The sequence below is a fragment of the Stegodyphus dumicola genome, chromosome 2, assembly GCF_044657685.1.
Source record: "Stegodyphus dumicola isolate Sdum_Otavi_A_Nest chromosome 2, ASM4465768v1".
Lineage (NCBI taxonomy): Eukaryota > Metazoa > Arthropoda > Arachnida > Araneae > Eresidae > Stegodyphus > Stegodyphus dumicola.
Genome location: NC_140769.1, coordinates 183,830,248 through 183,855,013, shown reverse-complemented (window position 1 = coordinate 183,855,013; position 24,766 = coordinate 183,830,248). Strand labels below are relative to the sequence as shown.

Below are 24,766 nucleotides of genomic sequence, written 5' to 3'. Positions count from 1 at the left end.
GCCCAGGAGGGCTACTAATTTCTCTTTGGCATTTTGCGTCGATTCACTATAAACGGTGAATCACTTTTCAAATTGTTGCCACCAAATATTACCGCTCTGTGTTATATTTTAAGAAATTGAATAATTAAAAATCTGCATAAATGTATATATGTTTCTCGCATTGTGATGAAACAACGGTAGCTAGAGCCATCCAAGTTTGAATAACGTAATCCTCCACAGAATATGGGCATCTGAAAGCCCAAATTTGGAAGCTGGAATTTTTTTATTACCGATTTCATATTTTGTAAAGCATTTATGAATTTTTGGTTAAGAAACTCAACGATTTCAAAGCGAGTAAGGACAACACTGGACAAAAAAAAAAAAAAAAAAAAAAAAGCATTTTTATCTCCAAAGATAGGTTCAATTTAATATTATTTTGCGATATTGCTCTTGAACTGAATTTTATGGTTTAGGGGCGAAGAACATGATATTTAATAAATAAATACGCAAAACAAAAAAATAACACGCAAAAAGTTTAAAAAACGACCCTTTGGGCGTGCATAAAGCTTTCAGAATTTTTTTCAATCGAAGTTATTTTTTTAGAAAATTTATTTTATTGCTTAATCCATATTTTATAGCATACATATTTGAAAACTTCTTCCACTCTTAGAAACAGCAACTGGCAACGCTAAAAGTATTCTTAATGTAAATTCCCGATTCGGATGTGATTGAATCATATTCATGAATTACCTTTAAACGATCTTATAGTTGCTTTAAAGTTCAGAAATCACATTGTTCTTAAAACAACATACATTTTGATGAAATTTCTGAAGCATTTATATCACTTGGATATTTAAATTTAAGTTGCTTCTTTTCAAGTTATTTAAATCGACGGCATTAGTTTTTCGTCGGCTATAAATTGAGAATTGAAAGTATTAATATAGAAGTTATTTCTTTTTCAATAAAATTTAAAGAAATTATTGTGGAATGAAATTTTTAAAATGTGGGACCCCCCAAAAAAATCAGACTTTTAAGAATATTCCTGAATAATACAGGCCATCTTAATAAAAATATAGTTAAGTAAATAAATAAATGTGTCGTATTTTTTACAAGAATGCCAAATTAAATTAAAAATTGACATCGAATGTAACAAAAAATTGGAAACATCACCTGATTGATAGCTTCTCGTTTCCCTTGCCACCGTCTAGTTTGCAAGACGTATTTACAGTACTTGGCGCCACAAACACCTCGTTACACTTTCGACTTGACATTTGGAACACTGCAATCGAACCGCTAATAGGAGCGCCTTTCGAAACATATTTATAAATACATTTACTTAGCTCGCTTTAAAAGTTCCATTTTTCTGCTCGCATGTTTTATTATCATAAGCTACAGCTTCGCTCTATAAGATTTCAATTATTTTTCCTGTCACAATTAATCATTTGTCTCTGCGACCTTTAATTTTCTTAATTTGCACGGTGTAGCATATAATATGAACACAAAGAATGCAAGCATTTTAATTTTGAACATAGTTGTAAATTTACTGTACCATACTCCAGCCATTATTCTAATCCAAGTTAGATAAGGCAAATTAACACTCGTAAAGTACTTTTTTCTAAAACGTATTTACTTATCTAAATTTTTAGCTAATTTTGGGTGATTTCTAACTGTTCACCAATGGAGTAGCGAGGGGGGGCAAGGGTGTGTATGATGCCCCGCGCGCCGCTCGCAGAGGGGCGCCAAATAGTCTCCAAACAAGATTTTTCGGAAAAAATTCAGTTTTTATTTTAATCGATTTCTGGGAAATGTATTTAAAATTAATAATTATTGTAATATAATTAATTATTTATTTTCTTGATTTGTCTGATAAAATGTGTAATAAAATGTTTGCAGTACATACACCAAATACAAAACGTTCTTTCTGAACTCTTTATTTCTCTAAAAATTAGGTATATTTTTATTTTTTTTAATGAAATGAACGTATAGCTCCTGCTTTATATTTTAAAACAATAATACGACCTTCTCCCGAATTTCTCAAACATATCCAGTTTCTAAAAAAGGATTCCACAGTCTGGAAATGACATTTCTTGTTGAGACATCGCATATTCACTGCTACAAAGCATTTAACGCGTGTGAGTTGTTTTTAATCTTTTACTACAAAAGGAATGCTGCAGGTCGCTTTCTTACTCCTTATCTAAAACGCATAGTTTTCGACTTTACAGACTAAATTTGCATATTCCCAATTTTGTAAATTTTCCTTTATAATCTTTTCTATTTCCTTTTGTTAAAAAAGTTGTCGATTGTATGGTTATTTCATACCAAACCCACAATATCCCCTAATTGTTTTGAGCAGTGAATGGGACTGCAAGATGTTACTCCGCAGTAAAACAGGAACGGAATCTAAAACTCCATTAGAGGTCTATAGAGAAAATGTTTTTTCAAACCTAAGAATCGCACTTCAAATACTTCTTATCATCAAATCTTCTTATCAATCTTATTTCATCATCAAATGAACATTCGTTCAGCAGATTAAATAAATTTTGACGTATTTACATTCAACGATGGAACAAGATCCCCTAAGTCATCTAGCATTTTTAAATGTAGAAAGAAAAAAATTTGAAAGGATCGACTTTGATGAAGTAATTGATAAATTTTGCTTCAGCCAAGGCAAGAAAAATGTATACATAGCAATTAATTGTATTAAGGTATTATAATATTATATTATTAATAATAAATATATCTACTTATCTATAATATGTATTAAAATTTTAATTGTTTAAAAATTTTACTTTTTTAAAAAAATTATAAAAATATGGAAAATAAATAATACTTTTTTAACTAATTCCAGATCATCGTATGTCTGATTTTTCCGTCGACACAAATATATTTTCCGTATCCAATGCTAGTGTAGTTAGGTAGTGACTATTTTTAATATATTTTATAGTATTTTATGGCAGATTCAGCATTTTATTATTATTTGCATTATTTTATTATTACGAATATATTCTATACATTATGCTACTGTAAGTGGTGTGTTTTTGGGGGGGAACGCCAAAAGGGTATTTTGCTACGGGCGCCAGTTATGCTTGCTACTCTATTGCTGTTCACCTGATATCTCGGCCTTCTTAGCAACGATAAATTAAGATTATTATTTAATTCTTTATATGTAAAACATAGCATTCAGCTGGCATTTTAGCCGATGATCTTCTGGTTCAGAGATCAGTTTGGTTTTACTCAGTGAGCTGCCAAAGATTGCAGCCAGCTTCTTTTTATATATACTTGAAGTTTCTATTAAAGAATTTCTCAATGATCTTAGATTTGCTAGACTGAGAGCGTTCTTCATATTTTTTTCTCCTCGTACAGATGAGTACAATGACGTCTACCTCTCCAAAGATTCGTTTTCGTTTCTAGGAGCCAGTATAAACATTTAACCTTTGATAACCCAGTAGGTAGACATAGCGTGACTTCGGTCCTCTTTGTAGTTCCAAGGCTTAATTGTACCTCATCACTTGATTGGCTTTGTTTGACAGGCTAAAGTATGTTTGAATTAAGTAATTAGTTTTTGTTACTAATCTAAGTGATGCATAACTAGAAAAAAATCAGCTTTACAATTACAAATAATGTTTAAAGGCTTTATATTTAAACAAAAAAAAAATTATCAGAGAGGACATTTACCTAGAAAATGTAATTTCCTTGTTACATTTAACTTCTTTTTTCTCCTCGCCTATTTTAGTATGAGCTACCGTGTCGTATATTACCAGCATTCTCAACTGATGGTACGCAAAAGAAAAATATGTGATACGCAAAGAAGCAAAGTATTTTTAAGTATTAAATTCAAAAACACAATATCTTGTTTAAGTTTTTTCTCTAAAACTCGTAAATATAGGCGATCTGAGCCTTGTTCAAGGTCTATATCCACTCATAGACTTTAGCAAAATAATCCGTTTTTATTTTCCCAAACATTCTTTTGCTATAACAAAATTTGTCATAAATGACGTTTTTAAAAAGAGGATTAGAAAAGGGTATTGTATTTAATAGGTAATAAAAATAAGTTCCTATAAAAAGATAATAGTATCTCATTAATTCAATAGTTGATCCATTCATTAGCGCGTCTCCCCGAATTGTCCTGATGTTTACACCTCATGTTGCCACCATTTCCGGGTTCATATTGCTCTATTTTCAATTAGATTCATTTTTATTTTCATTTTCTGTCTCTAACAGCAAGTATTTTGTCTTCTTGTTATTTTGTATTCCTTTTCTATATAATTTGAGAAATAGCCGTTTGTTTTTGAAGAACTAGTAATATACTGTGCATCTAAATATTTGTGAAAATTAAAACAAACTTAGATTTTCAAAATGAAAAAATGTCTAAGATTGATTAAGCGGAAAAGGGGTGGTTCACAGTGATGGATACAGAACAATCTACTAGCACTAAGAATATTGAAAAGAAAAGAAAAATTGTTTATAAAAAATATAATGAAAATTATTTATCATTTGGGTTTACTTCGAATAGAGATGTGTTGTTTGCAGTGAACTATTATTCAATTAAAGTATGAAATCACCGTTTAAGATGTCTTGAATTTAAGCATACTCATTTAAAGGATAAATCTGAAGAATATTTTAAGAGGAAATTAGCGGAGTTGGAAAACTGTAAACAAGTAAGGAAAGGTTTTGTTACTTAGTGAAAAAGCTTCGGAAGCTAGTTACCTAGTAAGCTAGTACCTAAAAATTACCAAGACTGGACAGGCTCACACTATTGGAGAAAACTTTGTGTTATCAAGAACTAAACATATCGTTTTCACAACGGAAAAGCGGCTAATGAACTTAATAATATTCCTCTATCAAATGATACAGTAATTTTACGAATTCACGAAATGGCAAATTCCATAAAAGAGACTCTTATTCAAAAAATAAAACACTGAGTATTTCACATTGCAATTAGATGAAAGTACTGATGTAACGACCCCATTTAGAAAGTTTTCTAACGGAAAATGAGTTGAAATTAAAAAAGAGTTAGCTTCTGGTATTAAAAATAATTGTTTTTCATCGATAAATAGTTTCAATATGTATTTTCTAAAGATTATGAAAAAGAAAATTAGAAATCCATTTTGTTCAAAAATACTTGAAATTTTATCTCGTGAAAAAAAATTGAAAAAGAAAAGAACAATTGATAGAAATTTCATGTGATCGAACTCTTACTGAAGATTTCAGAAATAACACGCTTGTTAACTTTCGATTGAAACGAAAAAAAGAATTTAAAGGCATTTCAAATAAAGCTATTAAATTTTTATTGCCTTTTTACGGTGTGGTACGAACTGCGCCGAATTTGATCGAAGATCCCGTACCCCTCTTATCTAACCCACGAACTGCGCGACGTTTCCTGTCCCCTATTTCTTTCCCAAGAAGATTGGGTGCTACAAAAAGTCATTTATCGCCATTAATGGAACATTCTATTGAGACTGCAGAATGAAATTAAGCTTAATGTTGCTGTTAAGTAGCTTGTTATTAATTTAATTATACATTTCTAATTAATTATATGTTCATATATTTCCAAGGATATTACTCAAACTTTTGCATCCCAGTTTTTAATTTTTGGTTAAAAAAATAAACTTTTATTTATTGAGAGGCCTGACTGATTACATTAATTTACAGTATTGTTTATCTAATTCCTTTCTTCTAGATAAATTTTAGAGAAAACTTCTTAGCATAATATTTTAAATTTATTTACAATTTATACGTCAGTGTTCTAAATGCATAGTAATGTTGTTATAATAGATTTCATGCTAAGCTTTTTTTAAATTTAACTAAATTTAATTTCTGCAAGCATTTACATGATTACTTTAATTTACAAAAAATATTTTTACCACACTTTGATATGGAATAATTTTTTGCACGCTAGTGAGCTCTATGAAATTTTCCAGTCTAGTTCAGACATCTTGACTATTATTGATGTAATTTATTAAAATATAATTTGTATGCTTTATAATTATTTAATTTATGATATTATTATAATAAATGAAATATGTTTGTAATGCTAATATGTATGGTTACCAATACCTTTTATTTTCTTTGTTAGCTCTCGCATTTATTACTGTTATTCATGCAATTAGCCTGGTTGTTAGATATTTTTTACTTGTTCTTGTGATATGTAATTCCATTTATTTATTTTTATTTTTATTTTTCTCTTGGCTACAATTGGCTTCGAAAAGTTAAATTGTAACCCTGTAGGCAGCAGGAATAAGAAATTTTGATTGGCGCAGTTGGACTATAGCTCGACCCGGGGGAGGATTTTCATTAGCGCAGTTTGAGTACACCCCTTTTTACACAACCTATTTGTGTGATCAAGGATTTTCTTCCATGTTATATTTGAAAAATAAATACATAAAATTAAAAGTGGATCCTAATTTACGGTTAAAAGTAAGTGAAATAAGGCCAGGCATAAAGAAATTGATTAGCTTTAAACAGGCCAAAATTTCGCCCTAAATTTTAAAATTCATGTCTTATATTCAAATTAAATTTTGATACTTAAAATGGTAACCAATTTTTAATCTAATTGTTTTATGTGTTACAAACAGGTTGTGCAAATGGCAATGTATATTTGTCTTAATATTTATATTGAGAAATTGAAAATAATCAATGTAAAATATAGTGGTGGTACTAAAGTTTTCCAATTTTTGTTTAGATGCTACTCATTAATCAAAAAATTGATAACCTCTAGTATATTACGATTATTAGCTACGGCATAAGATTTTAATTTTTTAATGTTAGAGTTCTGCATTATATTTGAAGAAATTAAATAATGAAAAATCTGCATAAATGTATGCATATTTCTCGCATTGTGATAAAATAACCGTACATAGAGCCATCGAATTTTGAATGGCGTAATCCTACTGCGGATATGGGCATGTGGAAGCCCAAATTTGAAATTTGGAGTTTGTTTTATTATCGATTTCATATTTTGTAAAACTTAACGAATTTTTGATTAACAGACTCAAGGATTTCAAAACGATCAGTGGCAACGTTGTATAGAAAAAACACTTTTATCTCCAAAGCGCGAGGCTCTATGTCGGGAATTCTAAAGATATGCTCTATTTAAAATTATTTTGCGATATTGCTCTTGAACTGAATTTTATGGTTTAAGTGCGAAGAACGTGATATTTAATAAATAAAGGTAACAAACAAAATATTAAAAAAACGCCCCTATGGACGTAATTTAAGATCTGAAACCTTTCAGAATTTTTTTTTTTTTTTTTTATGCTTTTAAAAATTTTTAAGGATTTTTCTTTCTGGTGTTACACTGAAATAAGGTAAAAAGCATGAGTTGAATTCTGACGAAACAACTGAAACATTCTGATTTTATTAACATACAATTCTAGCTACCTCATTAATATACTAATATACTAATCTGCTCATATATTACTATAACTAATTATGAAATGTGGTGTATCTGTTTAACGCAGCAGGGAATACAGAATACAAAACCTACTATTATTATACATAAGCTCGTCATTTAATTCCAGTGCTATGCTTAAAGGTCTCTGTACTTTCCCCTCCTATGTGCATGCCTACGTGGTGTAACGGTAGCACACTCGGCGCGTATTCAACAGGTCCAGGTTCGAGTCTCGGCGAGGACATTGCCCATTTTTCACGTCTTCGGCATCAAAATAACCTAATATTTCTACAGTGGCGCCCGAACTAAAAGTTGGTGGATGATGTTTCATCACCACTAGATTTGACGACTGGGTCCCCTAATCCCCAGTCACCCTTTAAAAAGGAGAAAATATTGAGTATTTTCTCCTCCTATATGCATGCCTTCATAGTAACGGTAGCATAGTCGACGCGTATTCGAGAGGTCCAAGTTCCAGGAGAGGGCATTGCTCATTTTTCATGTCTCTTACTTCAAAAAAATCTAATGGCGTTACAAAGTAATCTGAATTTTCTTTTCAATTGCTTAAAATGTAAGCGTGCTCTTTAACAGAAAAACGATAATGATGCATGAGATAAATATCTGATTCAATGCAACGTAATGATGCGGTATTTATATTTTAAAGACAGACTGGTAGAATTAAAAAAAAAAAAAGATTTAAACTGCACAGTTATGTCCAAGATTTAAGATAATTTCATAGAAACTTATTCAAGCACATAACTTTCAAGAAAATTTATGCTTCAAGTTGGAGAAAATAATAGCATTCATTTCCAAAACAGCTCATGAAAATGTACATATGTTTAATTCTAATACCTTAGAGTTATGAACGAGTACAAAAAGGGATAAGTGCTTTTAATAGTGCTTAATAAGTAAGATTTAAAGAACTATTTATGTCTGAAAAGAAGTTAAAAATAAAATAAAATGAAACTTACGCAGAATTAGTTGAGTGCAAAATTAACCTTGAGGATCCAAATGGTATTTATAGCACGTAGAATATTGAGGATATTCGAATATCCTTCGCGGCAATGAAATTAATAAAACATTCTCCGAAGTTCCTTTGGAAAAGCGCGCTCGATGAGTTAGTTCCCAACTTGATGGGTAGTCTCCAGAGCATGCGTCGTCGTTGTCCCAACAACACTATGTTGTCATTTCCATGGCAACACGGGCACTCCTTTCGCTCATTTTATTTTGTGAACAAACATATCGTTTGTGTCGATTACTTATCCTCGCTTCTCGACATCGATAATGTTTTAATACCTTTTTGATGGATAGCTTTGTTCTTCACAGTTTCACACGCAAAGTTTTTCCCTTGAAGTCTCTTTGAAATGGCGTTCATAAAATACTTCAAAGGGGCCTAATGATAGGAATGTGTATTTTTTGTTTTCTAATCTATTCCGATTGAGTAGATAATATTTACCAACATCGATTTTGTGTGTGTGTGTGAACACCCTCGTATGAGGTTCATTGTCTCTGACATTTACATTAAGAATAAGTAACTGCAATTTTTATTATTCCCGATAGCTATCGATTTTGAAATAATTACAGTGTTTCTCTACAGAAAATTGCTTGGCGAAATGAGAACAGTACTCAGAGAAGAATCTTTACTATGGTTTTCTTTTTTATTTTTCAGAATCGTACTAACCTTGGACTGATCTTCTTATTGTAAAAAAGAAGCAAAATTTTCTGTTACGCTTTGCGGCTGTCGAAATGAATTCCGGAAAAGAGTAGGCGACGACATTCGAGAAGATTTAATTCATTGTCTAGGAACAGAAGTGGTTTGGCATTGGTAAATGCTTTTGTAGAAGAGAAAAAATATAAAGCAGTTGCAAGGAAAGAAACAGCTGTCACCAGGTAGAAAATAAGCTTAGCACGAATAACTTTCAAATGTGCAGAGGAACGCGTATGAAATATGAGTAATTAAAAAATATAGGTGAAATTTTTTTTTATTACGATTTGCATCGACAATTTGAAACTTTATTCAATAAGCTATAAAACGGCTTAAATCTGCATTCACTACTCTTTAAGAGGGTTAAAAATGTTTTACTTATAGTTTGAAATTCAAATTAAAATATATAATCCTCTTTCCTCTTTAACTCATGACTAGGTCTGATTCATTACGCGGGTAGGAATAGGAAATTTTCTAAGCTTTTTGGTTTGATTGGGATACGAATAGTCAGAGTTTCAAAAAATGCCGCGCCACTGAGTGCGCTTTTAATTGCATTATTGAAATAATTATCTATAAATGTATAATTTCATATATTTTCTAACTGACTGGATACTCATAATAAACTTATTCTGAAAGTTTAAAACGTCCGTAGCCAGGCACACACCACATTTACAATAGTATTCAATGCCATAAAGATATTAATATCTTTTTTTAATTTTCTTAATCTTTTCATATCAATTCATTAACTATTACATTTTTTAGCCTAAAGGGGCAATTTGCCCAGAAGGGTTTAAATTTCGTTTTGGTATTTTGCGTTGTTTCACTTTTCAAATTGTTGCCACCAAATATTAGAGCCCTGCATTATATTTAAAGAAATTAAATAATGAAGAGTCTGCATGAATGTATATATGAACTGTTAAAAAACAACCGTACTTAGAGACATCAAATTTTGAATAACGTAGTTCTCCTCTCGAATGTGGAAACCAAACTTGGAATTTAGAATTTGTTTTATTATCTATTTCGTATTTTGTAACACTTTAACAAATTCAAACTCAACGATTTCAAAGGAAGCAATACCAACACTCTGCGTAAAATAATAATAATAATAAAACAATCTTATCTCCAACGAGCTAAGATCGTGTATCGGAAATCCTAATGATATGCTCTTTCTAATTATTTTGTTATATTGCTGTTGTGTTGAATTTTATGGTTTAAGTGCGAAGAACATGATATTTAATAAATAAAGGTAACACATAAAACGTTAAAAAAACGCATTTTTGTTTAACATGTTTAACTATTGGATATGTACATGCATGACTGTAATGTTAAAATAAGCATGAGCAGTTATACAAGTAATTGGATATGAAGTCTACCTCTAAAACTCAATAAAAAACACCAGCTTAAAAATATTTTATGATAATATTGAACATGCTAAATAACTAAATTATTTATCAACAAATGAAAGGATATCATCGTCCCAACCACTAAACAAAAAACAAGTAATATAAAAAATTTTTAAAGTCAATTCCTATTTTAAAGACCTTAAAGACTACAGTTAAAATATTTAAATAATAATAATTATAATTAATTTTTAACATCAAGTTTCATCCACTACAAGTTTAAAAAAAACGAATTTGAGCTTGAGTGGATGAATAAATAGTATTTTATTAAAGATTCAAAATTTGAACAAGATATAGGAAGAGTGTGACCTAATAGTAAGCATTTAATTTTAAAAAAAGAATAGAAAGAAGAAGAAGAATGGTTCAAATGCTAAACTCATACTAAAACAAAGAGCACAAGTTAAATCAAAATATATCAAAAGATTCTACAGTCATCGAAATGGTATGCTTATATTGTTACTAAAAACGAACAGATAAAAAGATAATTACCAAATGCAATAAATTAATGGCGACACAGCACATTACAGCTAATTGTTTTCGAAGAGCAACTTTGTTTTTTAAGTTACACAACTGAATGCAACTAAAATGTCCTTACAAACACCCAGTTAACTTAAAATGGGATCTCAGACAAAATTATCAATAACCATTGGTGCTTCTAAATAACTCTCGACAGAAAATTCTTGAAACATCTAGTCGAAATAGAGTAATGAGTTCTGCAAACGGAGTGTGACACCTAGGGAATGCTGGTTTCCGTGAATCAACGTATTATGTAACCATATTATGCAGTTGTTCCACCTATTACTTCTTATAAAGACTTGAACTTCAAAGTCACGCATTCGTCTGTTTTGCAGTGCAGTTCACCTAAAATGGTTCACATGCTCTTCTTACAGTTTATATTCGATATATTTACATTTAAATCGATATTAATAAAGTACTACGACGATTTGATTCTGGCAAAAGTTTTGTTAGTAATTTGAAAAACATCTGATAATTTAAAAGAAAAAACAATATGTTAGTCAAAAGAACCTAATTACGATCAAAATGTAATTGAGGAAAAAGCTTAATATAGTGTAACTTCGAATACCCATCATTTCTTGTCACGCTAAATAAGAGGATAGACAGATAAAAGAAATTCCTTCCACCACCATCACCAGATACCGGCGGACGATAATGATAATATCCTCTGATCTGTCTGGTGAGGGCCACATATCTTGATTTTATTCGCAATATGTAATGAATCACTTTTAATTAATTCATTGCATAGTACAAATAAAAATCAAGATTAGAAATGAGCATTAGTAACATAGTAGTTCCTTAGCTTGTTTATTATTTACATACATTAAAAACACAGTAATTAAAACAAACTTAAAATAGTCTTTAGCCATAAAATGTTAAATATCGACTGATTTTATTATTTTCTCAAATTATTTTTAATTTTTGCTTTAATTTAAAGTAAAATGTGATACTCAATTTTAAATTTTTTATATTTTTATAGCAAGACTTTATTTATATATGTACGAGTATATATACAGGGTGTTTCATAGATCATGGGACAAACTTGGAGGGGTGGTGGAGCGTACTAAAACATGCATTTTTTTATAGGAACGTAGGGTCTGTCTAAAGTGACGGGTTAAGGCAGGAACGCAAAAAAACGACGCGATAGGAAAATGTGTTTATGTACAAAATCAGCGCAAAGTGCTTCTTTGTAGCAATACAGTATTCACAATAAATGTTCAAAATTGTGACCATTAGCAGTAATACATGCTTGCTAACGTCGCAGAAGAGATTGACGAACATTTTGAAAAACGACAGGTATTTCGCGCACGCTTGCAGCCGCAATGAATAGTCGTGCAACGATGTCCTCCAGTGAGTGAATGGGAGTCTCGTAAATAATGCTCTTCAGATGGCCCCATAAAAAAAAAAGCCAAGCTGGATAAATCTGGCAAACGGGGTGGCCATCGAATGGGTCCACCACAGCCAATCCATCGGCCCGGAAATGTCCCATCCAAGTAATTGCGGACCCGCACGTGGTTATGGACTAGTGCACCATCATGCTGGAACCACATTCCATCACGAACGACAGCCGGAACATCCTGCAGCAATTCCGGTAGCACCTCTTGGAGAAAAACATGGTAAAATAAGCCATTTGTAGGTGCAGGTAAGAGGTATGAGCCTATGAATTAGTCCTTAACAATACCCGCCCACACATTAACGGAGAAGCGGGTTTGGAATGCATGTGGACGTGTCCCGTGTGGATTATGAGTTGCTCACACGTGCATGTTGTGGCTATTGAAGATGCCGTCCTGTGAGGAAATTGCCTCGTCCGTGAATAGCACATCCGATGAAAAATGCGCCTGCGCCGCACACTGCTGCAAGAATCGATGACAGAAATGAACTCGAGCCTCTTCGAGTTGGAAGGCTTGGACGCTCTGCAAATGGTATGGGTCCAAACCATTTTCATGCAATATTCTCCAAACGGTAGAATGACTCAGCTGCAGACGACGTGCAATAGCTCTTGTACTTGTCTGAGGTGATACATGCACAATATTCAAGATGGATTCTTCAATGCGAGGTTGTCGTGCACTTCTTCCACTCCTATTGTCACAGGTGGTTTCAAATGACCCGTTTTCACACAGAGACCGATGCAACCTCTCGAACATTGTGTGCTTCGGCATACGCCTGTTCGAAAGTCGTTCCTGCTACAACCGTAACGCTGCTCTGCCGTTCCCATTAGCAGCACCATACATGAGATGCATGTCACCTTTTTCCTGTGCGTAAACGCACCCATCAGGCTCGACATCAGAGTTGCGAATGATCCTCTGACGCATCGGATCGTGGTTTGTCCGGCTCATTATAGCCCTCTACCGCTGCATTGCCAGCAAAATCACAGCTGTAGTTCCTATTACTGTTAGTGTTCCCTTATTTTGAGCATTTATTGTGAATACTGTATTGCTGCAAAGAAGCACTTTGCGTTGAATTTTGTACATAAATATATTTTCCTCTCGTGTCTTTTTTTTTTTTTTTTTTTTTTTTCGTTCCTGCTTTAAACTCGTCACTTTAGACCCTACATTCCTATACAAAAAATGCATGTTTTAGTACGCTTCACCACCCCTCCAAGTTTGTCCCATGATCTATAAAACACCCTGTATACAATAAATGCAGTAGTAGCTTTGTGAGCAAAGTGAGATAAAGGGGCCTCATTAAAAAGCCAAATACAGAGGACAGCCATTCGCAGTAATTAAGATTTATTAACAGCAAAAAAACATAATCAGAGTAATTGACTGTTATCATTGATTTCATTTTGTTATTTTAAAACTTGTACCAATTACCTTTTCCTTTACCCCTACTGATATTGTTGGAGATATTCTTATAGAAAACACGTGTAAAAAAGGTTGAATTCACTTATCACTTCATGCAGTCACCATAACATTAATAAGAAATGTAATAAAGTACACTTCGTTGTTTTCTATTTTAACCAAATTTGAAAGCTTGTCAAAACTTTGAATATTGTTTTCATTTTGCTTGAATTGGGTAGACTGAAATTTCTTCCTTTTTTAATTATTTGTTATCGCTTAATATTACTGTGAAATAAAAGTAATTTTTGAACAAATAATTCGTTCATTTTTAAGAAAACATTTTACTTTCAAAAATAATTCTTTTGCAAAAGATTACTTCAAAAATGTACTTTTGCATGTAGTATTTCTAATCGCGCACAATAATGAAAAGAATAAATAAAATTTCTGGATACAAGAAGGTAAAAGAAGAACTGAGAAAGAGAAATAATTTAAACAGTGTAGAAAATCAGTGAGAAGTGCTAAATATTTTATAGAAAAATCTAATGCTAATGATAAGAGTGAATTCTGTGTTGCTCATATGAATATTCAAAAACTGGGCAATATTTCTGCTTTAGTTATTGGCAAGAAAGAACCAAAATGTGACAAGTCCAGATCTGATCATTCTTCTGCTCAAAATACTTTGATTAATTGACTTTTAATTAATTTGAATTGATTTAAAATTACTTTCAATTGTTACTTTTAAAATTAAAAAAATTAATGCTTTAGTTATTTCTTTATTTGCTATTTAATAAATTAATGTATTCTAGTACGGTATCGCTATTCTTGAGTTGTAGGAGAGCACCGAAAAAATTCTCGCCCAGAGATCTAAATACCTTACGGTCGGACAAGGCAATTCTTTATTATTTCAGGTACTGTGCAATTAAAAGAACAGCTTATAAATAAATACGAATAAAATTTTTCCTGAAGATCCCTATAAAAAATGCATGAAAATTTGAGAACTGTCTGGCAAATATTCATAAAGAAGACGATATCGGAAATTATCAAATTTTCATTTTAAATTTTAAGAAAAATATTTTTTGTGTAGTTTTCTTGGGAGAAAGTACATTTAAAATACTATTTTAGGATTGTATCTTAAATGTGATGACAAAGCAATCTTATTGCATTGAACAGTACGGTCTTTTTTAAATTATGACGATTTTCTTTTTTATTTATTTCTAGTCCAAAGGTGCTTTGTTCCTGAAGGACTATTGTTTTCGTTTTGCGATTTTGCATTGGTTCACTATAAATGTCCGATTCACTTTTCAAACTTTTACCACCAAATCTTAGAGTTCTGCATTATATTTGAAGAAATTAAATAATGAAGAATCTGCATAAATGTAGGTATATTTCTCACATTGTGATAAAACAAAGGTACATAGAGCCATCGAACTTTGAATGACGTAATCTTACTGCGAATATGGGCATGTGAAAGCCCAAATTTGAAATTTGGAATTTGTTTTATGATCGATTTCGTATTTTGTAAAACTTTAACGAATTTTTTGATTAACAAACTCAAGGATTTCAAAGCGAGCAATGACAACGTTGTACAGGAGAAACATTTTTATCTCCAGCGCGAGAGACTGCGTATCGGAAATTCTAAAGGATATGATCAATTTAAAACTATTTTGCGATATTGCTCTTGAACTGAATTTTATGGTTTAAGTGCGAAGAACGTGATATTTAATAAATAAATGTAACAGACAAAATGTTAAAAAAACGCCCCTTTAGACCTAGTTTAAAATTTGAAACCTTTCCCATTTTTTTATTCTTTATTTTCTATGAAAGAACATGTAGAATTTTATATGGGTTATATACAAAGTCATCCATCAGTATATCTCGATGGCTGGATCGATAAAATGGTGAAGAATAATCGACAAATAATTATGATGACCTCTAACTATAAATTTTTTTTTAAATGTAACTTTTTCATGGTTTATTTTTCGACATGTTCACTGCTGGAAATTTTTCAGAGAAAGTATATTTGATGTGTGTCAGCTCTTTCATCCTATTTTGTATTAGTGTTTGTATGTTTAAAAGTAAATCTAGGTTTTTAGATAATTTATTTTTCATTCAGAAATTTCTTTGTATATATAAATATACACTTTTTTCATTCTAATATCATGTTCTTCTGTATATAGTGTGTGCTGTAGATTCGTAAGTATTATATAATGCCTTTCTTACTAACCAAAATATATTTGCAAGCTAAAAATAAGAAAATACTTTGTAGGAGGAAACGTATCTTACTAATATGAGCTTTTTTCATAGATGGCCTTATAAGAATTTAAATTTTGTATAATTTTACTAAAAGATGGATGTCACAAAACCAAAATCATCACAATTTAAAAATTTTTCCTTGTTTGATTTATTTGTTAAATTTGCATCACCTTCAGTTTATTACCAGCAGCTGAAGAAGTATCAGTCGTGCAATCATTAGTATTAGAAGATCTTTTACCTTTCTTTCTTATAAAACTAGTATATATGGTGTTATCTTCCTTCATTCAGCATGCCTTCGTGGTGTAACGGTTAGCCCACTCGGCAGGTCCAGGTTCGAGTCCCAGCGAGGGCATTGCTCATTTTTCCCTCCTCCTGCTTCAGAATCATCTAATGTCTTTACAACTGGAATATTTTCTTTCCAAATAATATGATTTATAAATTCGTTAAAAAGTTCTCAAAATGCATTCATTTTCTATGCATTTAATTACCAGATTATGTTAAATTATTGCTCAAATTATTTAGATAACATATCGATTGCATCTTGAGAATACTACGATTTAAGTCATAGGATTACGCAATCGATGATGTAGCAAATGTAAAAATTTAAATGTAGATGCAAATGAAATAAAGCTATGTATATTTAATAAATCTTATAATCCATGCAAGTCTAACTATGTTATTGCAATAAATTTACGTAGATGTAGGAAATCTAAAATCTTGCGTAGATGTAGGAAATCTAAATCTAAATCTAAAAAAATCTAAATCGACTGTTTTCGGCTCACGCTATACTGATTTCGATACACTTTTTTATTCTCGCCACACTGTTTATCTCTTATTTCCCATTATATTCATCTTCGCTCGGGGCACAACTAGCAAATTTTGCTTTGGTATGAAGACGACTGTGACATTTCTGGAAAGATTTAATTAAATTTGTAGAATCTCAGTTACAAGTTCCCCATACTTTCCCCATATGTAACGTGTACACGAACCAGTTTTCCTTAGAAAGCCCTCCAAGAAGGCATCTCTTCCTTAGACAGATAACCCTAGCCTACTTTGCCATAATCATCCAAAACAAACAAACATCATTTGTCCTGATGACATAAGAACTCCTTCACCTTATAAGGTATTTCTCCCACTTCCCTAGCGTGCCTTCGTAGTGTAACGGTAGCTTGCTGGGCCGGTATTCCAGAGGTCCATGGTTTCGATTTCCGGCGAAGGCGGTTGCATATTTTTCATCTTTTCTGCTTCCAATTAACCTAATGACTCTACAACCTGCCTTTCCCGATGTTTTCCCAGTGTTCATGCAAATTTCATACATGTTCCTTTCATAACTCTCCGAACATTAGTATTTTCTTGGGTCTAGTACTTACGGAATCGTCCCACGTAATGCCTAAAATTCTTTTTCAGCCGTTTTGGATTTCTTCGACCGCTTCTTTGCTATTTATTACCATAAATATTTTCAAGAACGGATGGAATTCACCAACCAATCTGAGATAAAGTAATGACTCCTTCCGATATCGTTAGATTCTTATTATATCTAGTATGCAATATTATGAATTGATTTGCTCATGCCTTCGAAGATTACTTGACCTGTCTTCAGAAATTGTTATGGCAACTTGAATGACTACCTGTTAATAGTAATTTTGATCCATAATTTTTAACTTAAGTGAAAAAATCCAAGTGTTGGTTCCTGATTCATTACATTGAAGACATATGAACAAGAATATTGGTATAATAATTCTCAGTTCTGATTTTAATTTTTTAAATGCAAGTTGTGTTTCTCAGCTAGAATTCGTTAGTAGTATATTTGATCACCACTGTGATTCGAAGCAAGGATTCATAAATGTGTGTCCTCTGAAACAATAAAATTATTAACCGTTACTTTAAATGTTTTCTTCCATTAATGAAAAATTTTGTCATTTTTAATTATTTAATATTTTTGTATAACATGGTACTGCAATACTCTCATCGTTTTTCTTTTTTTATAAACCCTTGATTGTTCTTCATCTCTTGAGTTCCTTCCATACAAGAGGCATTTTTTCTTGTCTTTTTTTGGCCCAAACAGGCGTTAGCCCAAAAGGGCTATTACTCTCGAAATGCTAATTTGCATCGAATCGCTATACACAGATGTATCACTTTTCAAATCGTTGCGACCAAAGATTGCCGAATTATATTATATTTGAAGAAATTAAATACTGAAGAATCTGCATAAATGTATGTAAGTTTCTCACTGTAAAAAACAATACAGCCATCAAATTTTGAATAACATAGTCCTCCACCGAATATGGACACCTGGGAACCCAAATATTGAATTTATAATTTGTTTTATTATTTATTTCATATTTTGTAAAACTTTAACGAATTGCTGATTAAGAATCTCAACGATTTCCAAGCGAGCAGTGGGAATACTGTATAGAATAAAGTATTTTTATCTCCAGCGCGCGTGACTATCTATCAGAGATTCTAAAGATATGCTGTGTTTAAATATTTTTAGGACAAAGGGATATCAGTTATAATGATTTTATATTAAAGTTATTTGTGCACAGCCTACAACCGACGTCCTCGATCAAGTTTTCATATAAGACTCGGTCAGAGACAGTGACTTTGACGCAGGCTTAAAGGTTTTGATGCAGTTTCTTACTTAATTTACCTACATCTGTGAATACTGCTTCCGTGAAAATCACAAAATCAATTTTCCTTTGTGAGTGCCATATGCTTTCAAAATGGTACTCTGTACTACTAAATTTTCATTAGTTAATTCAGCAGTCAAATTTTTCAGCAGTCAGTTGCAGGAGTCAGTTTACAGTTAACGCAGCAGTCAAATTTTGATATTTTAGATATTGTCAGAGATAAATAATATTTCGAGTTCTTTCACTTTATCTTTCCATCAGTTTAAATCACTAAAAGGAATTCAGTATACTTCTACCTAATTTGATGTGAAGAATGAAGTCAAGAAATTCAGGTTAATAATATACAAAACTTCCATTGCGATGTCTTTTGCATTTTGCAAATAGTTTTTTAATTTTTTTTTACAAAACTAAGTAACTTCTATTTCCCGAAATTGAGAAGAGCACTAATTCTGTCTTAATCATTACCATTAAATAATTTAATAATTATCATAGAATTAATAGCAATATAAAATTACGCAATTTTTTTCCTAAACATAAATTACGAAATCTCTTACTTTTCATTCCTTAGTTCTGTAATTGGAATGTGGTCTTTCGTTAAAGCCACTAAACTATTGTTTTTTTATTTTATTTTCGATATCTACATTCTATTCCATAGCTGTGAGAACTAAAGAGGAAATTATTTCGTGAAAGCTGCTATCTATCTGTTTTGAAACATTGGTCGCGATTCTTTTTCAGTGATTGCATGTTAGTAGAGTGAAAGATAACGCTTATAACCAGTTTACCTACTTGCGTAACAACTACATCAAACTTGAAAAAATTCCTCAATAAAGTATTAGAAAATTTCACCAATTAATCCCAACGCGAATTCTTTAAGAGAGAAACAAGTGGCGTCTTTTAGGCCTAAAGTTTCATCCTATTATTAATCAAAAGCAAAAAATGTGTTACTGGAAATGAAAGAACATTTTCAAAGTTTTAGTATGTTAACGAAAGCTTTTATATGTAATTATTGACTCCTCGCCTGTTAAGCGTTTGCTTAGACTCTAAGATGCATCAAAAACATCAAGGAAGAGAGCGAGCAAAAATTTTCATTTATTTATTTGTGTTTCAGTGACCCAATTATAAAGCTTTTGTGTAGCTGAAAATTAAATTTGACGTTACCTAAAAATTTAATTTCTCCTTCCTCTTCTTTTCTTCTTCTTTCTGCTTTTATTTCAACTTTTGAAGTTAATAATAAAGTGAAAATTGCATTTCAGATTTCGGAAACTAAAAAGACGACTTTAGTTCTAAGTACGCTTATTTTTCTTCATTTCTGTTTTAACTAAAATGAAGCGTTTAAAAGAAAAACTTTATCCCAGCTAAAATTTTAGCAAGAGCCATGTCGACAGCATTTTAAAGAGTTTAACATAACAGATGAATCTGAAAATTAAAACTTCTGCACTTTACTGTTATTTCCATTCCTCTCACATTAATGTTTATTACATTACCTTTTGATTTTTGCACCCCTTCTTATTTTTACCTCAATGCCTAGAAGCATGTTAAGCAAGTCCACATATGCTTCCCGACACGGCTCTAATTTTAATTATGCTGATATGCCACTTTATTTATGTTTATTAAAATCTATACAATAATGAGGTAAGGATATTTTAATCGGTCATCGGTAAGGCCTTTATGTTGCCATTTTGCAAACCGAAAGATATTAATGTTTCAAATTGAATCAGAAAATCCATCGATATAAAAGACGTGTATTTGTCTTTCCAATTTCATAAACAAAAACAGTAATTTAAAAGAAATGTGTTGCCACTGCCCGGATTAAAATATTTTTATCTTCCACGCGGCAGTGCTTTCTTGTTTAGCTGAACGTGAGATATTTAATTTTTCTTTCAAATATATCCCATTAGTAGTTAACAAACTGAGCGATTTAAAAGCCACATATGCAGCCCCATTTCAGCTTACTAACTAAATACAGCTTACTATTTATAAAATATTAACAGAACTGGAGAAATTACAGTAGCTGAATTCATTAAATCATCTCTATATATATAAAAGAGCGTCTGTTTGTTTGTGTGTGTGTGTGTAATTCGTACAAATTTTTAGTTTCATTTAGATTTTGATAAAATTTTGCTCACTTGACCTTTAAAACAAGGCTGCCTACATAAGATTTCGAAAAAAGCAACCCACGATTTCTCTTTCAGGGCGTTTGTATGAGAACGTTGCGTTTAAGTCACCCATCTTAGTTTCACGTGTCGTTGTTGCATTCTAGCCATAAGCATACATGCTAAGCAAGGAATTTATAATTGTTTCTTTTGCAAATATCAACATTTCTTCCCAGTATCAGTTTTGAAATCGCATCATACATAAATCGCGGTTTAAGACGCTTTTGTTGGGTTCCTACTATCAATTCTTACTAAAACCGTTAGATGGAACCGTACTCAATTACGTTTTAGTAGTGTACGAATCAGGAGACTGCATTAAAGATTAGATTTCGCTATCTGTCAAAAAAAGATTTTTTTTAAATTTGATATTGCTAAAACATGAATGTTTTCGTCATTTAAAACATTTCTGCAATTAGAAATATATGACTATTACCAAGGATTAGGAAAATGAAGGCCGGGTAAGGGTGTGTATATAGTAGATAGATATATGTAAGGGTGTGTATACAGTTTTGGCCATCACTTATTTCAAATCTGAGTTCTAGGGAAAATGTATAAATGTTAAGTAGTACGGTTACATAAAAGACCAAAATGTAACTGTTTGCTTTTAGAAATCGTATCGGTTTTGTGCGTAGTAGAATATTTGACATGATTCAGCTATAAATACATCAAATAGAGGTCGATAAACTTTGATGAGTATACTAGGATTTAATGCTGACTCAATAAATGTGAAATAGTAAATTTATCAAAAACAAAGTTTTTGAAGATTACTTTCAAAACGTTAGCTGAAACCTTGCAGTCCTTTTTAAAGAATTTTATTTATCTGTATATCTTTTATATACCAACAGGTATACTCATACACATTTATATATATATAAATAAATTAAATTTTTTTAGTACTCTTTGTATTTAGTAACCTTAAATGAGTTGAGAGGTAGTTACACAGTAATCATTTTTGTAAAAAGCGAGAACGATATCTAGTGTTGCCATTCCTTGAAACTAGAAATTCGCTGTTAATAATCAATGAACTAATGCATTCATGACTTTCTTGTTTAATTCCTCCAAGGTTTTTGCGACAAAAGCATGATCAACTTTTCCTTTTTCAATAAAATTATAAATTTTCTTTTAACATTTCTAATACGAAGGCACTTTTGAAAAATATGTGAACTAGTAAAGAAGTTAAAAAACATTCACATTCCTATGAATCCTCTAGCAGAAGAAAATCTTGGTGGGTTCACAGCAGATTTAATTTATCATTATTATGTGGCTTTAAATAGTTAAATAATACTTAAAAGTATATATTTACATTTTCAAATTTGAGTTTGATTTAAATGAGTGTTACATCATTAAATAAAAAAAAATTCATTTAATAACTGTTTAAAAATTTTTCTTATTAGTCCAAAGGGCCAATTTGCTCTGAAGGACTATTAATTTCGTTTTGGCATTTTACGTCGAAAACTTTAACAGGCTATATCACTTTTCAAATCGTTGCCACCATAAATTATCGCCCAGTCTTATATTTAAAGAAATTAAATAATGAAGACTCTGCTTAAATATATGCATGTTTCTCGCATTGTGATAAAACAATGGTAAAGAGAGCTATCAAAATTTAACCTAATCTTCCATAGAATATGGGCATGTTGAAGCCCTAATTTGAATTTGAAATTTGTTTTATTATCGACTTCATATTTTGTAACACTTAAACGAATTTTTGATTAAAAAACTAAACGATTTCAGAACGAGCAATGGCAACACTGTACAGAAAAAAAAAAAAAAAAAATATTTATCTCCAGCGCGCGAGCCTCTGTATCGGAAATTCTAAAGATATGCTTATTTTAAAATTAATTTGCGGTATTGCTGTTGAACTGAATTTTATAGTTTGAGTACGTAGAACATGTTATTTAATCAATAAAGGTAACACACAAAACGTTAAAAAAACGACCCTTTCGACGTAATTTAAAATCTGAAACTCAGATGTTGCAGTTTTGTTTTTTTCATTTTAATACAGATAGATTATTTAAAAGAAACATGTGATGAAACATACCATTTAAATGATGTCCATAGATGGTGAAAATTTATGAACGGAAGAAGATACATTGTATAATATCTCATATTTCTTCTGATATGGGCTTAGAGTAATGCTGAATAATCAGTCCAAAACCATTAGTAAACGGAAATAATTTATGAACTCTCCATTTTGAATTATAATTTATTTAATGAGTTATAAATTAAAAATGAAATTTATTGACCGATCTCATATTAAATAACTGTTATTAAGAAAGTTACTCCTAAAAATTAATGAAAAGTAATAAATGCTATTCATTCAAAAACTGCTGATTACAAACAGACTAGCCTCTTAACCTGATTTCCTTGTGGAAATTTTATAAATTTCAATTTTTTTGAAATAGGTATGTTGCGTAAAGATTTAATACAGTTTTTCGTTATAATATCTTACGCCATTTTAAGAAATAAGACAAAATAGGCTAGGATTACGCATTTCTATGTTTTTTATTGATAAACGAAAGTTAATTAACGGCTTAATCAAAATCTGCATTGAACAATTATTGAAAATTAGACATAGTAAGGGGATGCAGTCAGTTCCATTGAAGTCGGCAGATCCATATTCCTGTGTCTGATTGTAATGCAAGTTGCCTTTTAAATTAATTAAGTTTAATACGAAATTTTCTTGCTAATCAAATTTTCATTCAATTGTCTCTCTTTTGGTACCTTTGATAAATTGATAAACATCTTGTCAAAAAATTAAAATAAGAAGTCACATACTAAATATAAAGCAATTATTTTTTTCAGTCATGTAATGAATGTCCGACTTGCGGATCTCCGTGTCTTTCGCCTTGCTGAACACTATGGTCTAAGATAAACTCACAAATATTTTTCAAACAAAAATTACTATACGCCTAACATTTTTTATTTCTAAAGTAAGAAAAAGCATTTTTTAAACCGGCTTGATTAAATTAATCGTTTAGTAATAAAATAATTTTGACCATTACACACATTATGTCTGAATAAAAATAAAACAGCATATAAAATAAACAGGTTTTGTTACTAAATTCGGAATGAGATTAATATTCTTATTCTAATCTGAATTTGCGATTCTAGTTTTTTTAAGACTTTTAACATTCTATTTACAAAAGTCTGGCGTCCATTGTTCTTTTTTAATATGAAATTTTTGTATTTTTATATTCTCTTTGTTCAAAAAGAAAAAAATGATGACACACAAATTGCAGCCTCCGTGTCAGATCCTTGCACACTACACGGCAAAAATCAAAATGCATATAATATATAATCAAACTAAAAACACAGATTTTTCTCGCTTGCTTTTTAAAGTTTACACATAGCAGTAAAAAAGAAACTTACCTGGTTAGGATCGCGTATTCCGAGCAAGTTCAACTGTCGCTTTCACTCCTGCTTTCTGACGGGCGCTTTTCACTTCGGTTCACTTCCTGTTGTTGAAGGATGGCGTCACAAGTGTTCTGGACACCCTCAGGCTCCACACCGATGATTTGTCCTTGAGCAAGCCTTTACCGCTATAAGATTGAAAACAAAGAATTTTTTTTTTTTTTTTTTTACTTCTATAAAATTTCATTAACTGCAATTACAGTAGAACTTCAACTATTGGGGCTTCAGATATCCGGATATTTCGCCTAGTGAAAAAAAGGGCTCTTAATTTATCTGCCTGTTTTTTATGCATTTTATTTTCATGTATGTCTCCCATTAAGATCTTGAAGGTATTGCAGAGTTTTAGCGCATATTTTTAATGGATATTTTATTAATTTATTAGATTGTTATATTGCGCCAATAAAGAATAATGCTTAGTATAGCCTTTAATTTCATAGAAATGAATAGTGCTTTTTGTTTTACACAAATAAAAATATATAATTTCTTCTAATTTTGTTGAAATAAAAATTAAAAATGAGATCGTCTAACTCTCAAGATGTGCGTGGTTGA

General features: G+C 31.1%; 1 protein-coding gene across 3 annotated transcripts in view; it reads right to left on the bottom strand.

Moving 5' to 3' along the window:
* LOC118190211 (CD151 antigen-like) overlaps nt 1-24,331 on the bottom strand; it is an 85,103-nt gene extending 60,772 nt beyond the window's left edge. Inside the window, exon 1 of one of the 3 annotated variants that reach the window (XM_035360886.2) lies at nt 24,176-24,331. The gene's annotated coding sequence lies outside the window, so the exon portion shown is untranslated. Of the gene's footprint in view, nt 1-1,149; nt 1,190-8,337; nt 8,484-24,175 lie in introns of those variants that run through there. The other 2 variants (XM_035360887.2, XM_035360888.2) reach the window with 2 other exon arrangements.
* Between the last annotated feature and the right edge of the window lie 435 nt (nt 24,332-24,766).